Here is a 5,041-nt window from a genome sequence, read left to right on the forward strand (position 1 = left end):
AATAATCGATGATGACTGTGAAATTTTTTTGTATGGCGTTTCCAGATTGATGCCATTCGTTTTAATAAGGGGTTATTCAAATATTACGTCAGCATCGATGGGGGGTTTGGGATGATGCTTACGTCATCAACCAACCTTTATAAAAAATATCCCTTTATGAAGTATTCTCAATAGCATCTTACTCGGTGCGCCAAAAACGAGAAAACCCTTTCGCTAGTTTTTGTGGGGCACCTGAACTAATACTCTCCCTAATAATAAGTCCCCTACCGATCCACTTTAGTGATCTCTAATGGCCGCATTCACCGACAGAGTTTAAACTACAGTCGCGGGTTAAAGGATTAGTGATCGACACGGATTGCTTAAAAACCTCAATTTAAGTAATCCGTTTCGATCTTCAATCCTTTCACCTGCGAGTGTAGTTTAAACTGTGTTGGTGAATACGGCCGTAAATGTTTGGCGGATACTTCAAGTGCTCTGGAAATGTGTCCGGGCCACTTAAGCGCTCTGGAACTGTGCCACGCATCACTCAAATGATCAAATGATCCGTAATTATGCCACGGATCACTTTAGTAATTAGGGAATGTACCGTGGGTGTAACTTCAGTGATGTAGAACTATACTTGGGGCCGCTTAAGTGCCCTAAAACTATGTCACTCAAGGGATCTCTAAATGTGCCACGGATCGCTTAAGTGTTCTGGAACTGTATCGCGGGTTACTTCAGTGATCTGAAAATGCGCCAAGGGGTCGCTTAAATGTTCAGAAATTGTGCCACGGGTCATTTAAGCGATCTGTAGATGTGCCACTTAGTTCACTTTCACAAAATTAGGTTTGAGGAGGCAAGTCACATTAGATAACCTTCAGGGCCACAATTGGTCCGAGGGACAAGGGTTTACCCATATATGTCTTAATGGGTGGGTCACAAAATGAATTTCTTAAAAATAAATTTTGAGTTCTTAGCTTTCAAATATCATTGAAATTAACAGAAATTGATTATAAGATTATGATTATACGCACATATAAAGGTATTTTCTTTCGAAATTTTAATTTACAAAAACTTTTTACATTAAAAAAATAAATTTTCGTCTGGGCGGGGGGGGGGGGGTTTGCACACGAGCCTCTCTATGGCCCCTCCCGCATAGTCTCTGATCCCACCAATATGCGTTAGGAGGTAGGGGCCAGTACTTACGAAATTTCGCTGACGGGGGGGTAGGAGGGTCAGAGTTTTGCTGACTTTTGCTGACAAGAGGGGGGGGTCAAAAATGGCTAAACATTTGCTGACGTAATATTTGAACGGCCCCTAATTGATTCAGACAAGGACTTTCTTGTACAGTTCGTGACGGTATACATGTTCTACAGTAACTATGATAAATCAGTTATTATGCACATTCGCAATCCGTCTCGCTAAATTTGACAAATTTATCACTTTTACCGGTGTTTATGGATAATTCCTAAGCGTTGTTGTAAACTTGATGAATTCTTACGGGGAAAGGGTCCCAAAGTGTCGATGTAAGAAAACGACACCTTGGGGAGTTGGTCGACGAATCCGGGAAACGAATAAAAAATAAATAATAACTGCGGAATGCAATTATTAAAGTCGTAAAAATGAATGAAAATGGTAACAATCGGCTGCCCATCGCCACTCGCGCTTCTTGGCGGTAAAAAACTTCTTTTCACTTTCTTTGCCTTCCTTTCTTCCAGCTTCCCGTTCTAGAAAAACCAGTTATCTCCATTTTTCCCCCCTTACACTTTGTCTGTGCCGTACCTACCAACACCTTCTATAGCAGGAAGCCTCCGCGCGAAGCTCGTGACGTCACCGAAGTCGTACATTTCACTAAGACGCCTTCATATACGTGTATTAAGGAGTTCTAATTTCACCTATAGTCATGGAATATACTGCAAAAAAAGGTAAAGATTTCGCATACGTCGGCCTGCTTTATCCAATGGCTACAGGTGAAATTGACGGCTTCAGTGACGTCAAAGCTTCGCGCGGAGGCTTTCTGCTAGGAAGGTGTTGGCCCTACTCGATCATGTGTTGTTTGAATGATGTCTCTAAAATTTTAAGGGGTGTGGGATTTTTAAATTCATTCTTGGCCTCTACTGGCGTTAAAAATAGTAATATTTATGGGTTTTTTTCATATTTACTGGTGATTATGCATAATACCCAAGAGTCGTTGGTAAATTTGATAAATGCTAAAAAAATTACTTTTGCCGGTGATTTTACATAATACCCAGGCTTACCTAATGAAATTTGATAAATACTTTTATCACTTTTACCGATGATTATGCATAATATCACCGTGTAATTAGTTAATTTGATAAACGTGAAAAAAAATCCTGAATGAGTCTCGATGGTATGTTTGATAAATATAGTTCGATTCCGATACAAAAAAATCCTATTTAACCCTTTAAGCGGCATTAACGAGATATCTCGCCTCCAGTGTCTTATTTTTTTGCATTGAGAAGCCCAGATGTTTTGTAAAGTTAATTTCTCTGAATGGAATACCTCTCTCTCTACACCGATTACTGTACTAGAACCTGCTGGAAATCAGAAGATAGCCTAATGAATTGAAAGAGATATGGCATTTGAAAGGGGGTTAGAGTTTTCATCTCTGTTGTGTCACTTAAAAGATTAATGAATTTCGTGATTTAATGATTTTTTTCGAATCCTATTCCCGTGCGAATCTGTCAAACGAAAACTTGTAAAAAATTTGTTAAATAAGAGTTCGTTATATCGGGGTAAATTTTGCAATAGCAAGTTTATTTAACAACAGTATTTATATACCCCATTTAATAATAGTAAAATTTGTTAAATTGGCATTCATTATAACGGGGTACGATTATAAAAATTATTTAATAAGACTTCTACATTGAGGTCTGATTTCGGAATTCGTCCAATAAGAGTAAATTATAGCATTGTAACGAATCTATTTTCCCATGTATGGATATTTTTACTAACTCTGTGGCCTTACAGCACATAATATGCTTTGTTTGTTTATACGTTGTTAAAAGAAGTTGAGAAGAGAAAATCTATCTTCCAGGAGAAGAGAACGTGAGTTGGAATGTGGCTTCCGTCCTGGAAGGTTGTCTGTTTCGAGTGTGCTTCGAAATAAAGGCTTCTTCTTTAAGTTCCGCAGTTCCGTGCTTTAATTGGATACCCCTCCAATATCAAGGGTTTAGAAATATTTCGCCATCTCCCGGAAAAGAGACGCACCTCCTACACGACGTCCCCTTATAGCATTCATTTCGGGGATGTTCAGAAAAATTCGTTTAATCAGTATACATATTATATCCGGTTCAGACTCTGGCTCACAAGTGACATGATCTAAATGATAAATCTTGTTACGGCAATGAGACCAATTTGTTATATTTACCAATACGAAATGGCGATTATGCATAATAGCCAGCAAATGTGATGAATTTAGTACGATTTATCATGTTTACCAATGGGCTTTACGACACTTGGGTATTATGCATATTCGCCGGTGAAAGTAATAAATTTGAGGGAAATTTATTTTTCCAAAATGCTCGGCGATTATATACAACGTTGTATAATAACCGGATTTATCACATCTTACCCCGTAAAATAATCGGTCTTCCACCGCGTGACAACATTGCTATTAAAAAGAACATAGTCATATCACTGACCTGATTTGAAATAGGTGCTGATCCGGAGGAAAGTGCGGCGGCGATCACGCCATCCCCAACTACCAAGAGTCGGAAACAATATAGATGATCCATGTCATGAATTAGGCCTATAACATATATATTAGGCCATATGAAATTAGGCCTATAACTCCCCTTTACCCCGACTGGAAAGACTCACTGAATTCCCTTGGGGGGGGGGGTCACAAATTGTTTTTATGTTTGTATCTATGCGTAGGTTTGTATTTGTACATTATGTTTGAGTTTTGTAATTTATTTTTAAAAAAAAATTGTCCCGTAAAATGCGGGACGTATGGTCGCATTAGTTATAGTATAATAATTTGCACAGACAGCTGAAAATAAACAAGAGAAATAATTTGCAGATTGGCCAAAAAATAAATGAATAGGAAAAATAAATTGAAGAGAGCTTCAAAAAATGAATAAATACGGGAAATAATTTGGAGAACATCTAAAAAGTAAATCAAAAATAATTTGCGGACCGTCAAAAAAATAAATTTGAAGTATAATTTTTTCAGATCTGCTGACAAGCCAAGTCATGTGTCTATGTTAAATAAGCCGTCGCGTGCTTAACTTTTTGGAAGCTGGTGTAGAAGAGTCAGACTTTTAAAATCAGGCACAATCACACAGAGTAAAGGCCGCTACGTACTACTCTGACGTGACGCGGTGAATTGTGATTCGTGGGAATTTTCGTGACGTGGGTCCAAGTCACAGAATTCACAGATAAGACCAAATACATCCCACCTTACATCTTTTGCAGATTTCAAGGCGCTCCCAAGGAATGTATGCACCTAGCATTTATTTATAAATCAAACTTATATATACAACGACGATCATAATTACATCAAAAATTCACTACGTCACGTGAGATTAGTGTGTAGCGGCCTTTACTTCAGTATTGAATATAGCTGACGAGAATAATATATACAGTCCGTCTCAAAAGTTTAGATAATGCACTTTTCTTAAAATAACAAGAAAAATACGGTGAGTAAAATTAGCTCCTTTTAATGGATAATACCTAATGCATTTTTCTACATTTATAGAAAAAAAATTCTATGAAAGAACATTTAGAATATTTATAGCATCGAAAATACAAAAAAATGACTGTCTCAAAGTTTAGAGAAAAATCATATTTACAAAAATTACAGGCTTTTAATAGCTAATAGACTTTTCATTTTTTTCTAACAACCTCAAACACACTATACTCTACGGATCTAATTAACTTCTGTAAGATTTCAACATCAAAAACTGTGCGATGCTTCTTCGATAGAGCTCTTCAAGTCATCAGCAGTCGAGCATTGTATTTCATTTGCAAACATATTTATCGTAAGTATGCCCCATACATTCCTAATAAGGTTCAAGTCAGGACTCATGGATGGTCA

This window comes from Pholcus phalangioides, unplaced genomic scaffold (genome assembly GCF_987345545.1).
Source record: "Pholcus phalangioides strain wild (caught in Gottingen) unplaced genomic scaffold, Ppha-v1.0 ptg000019l_1, whole genome shotgun sequence".
In the NCBI taxonomy this organism is placed as follows: domain Eukaryota; kingdom Metazoa; phylum Arthropoda; class Arachnida; order Araneae; family Pholcidae; genus Pholcus; species Pholcus phalangioides.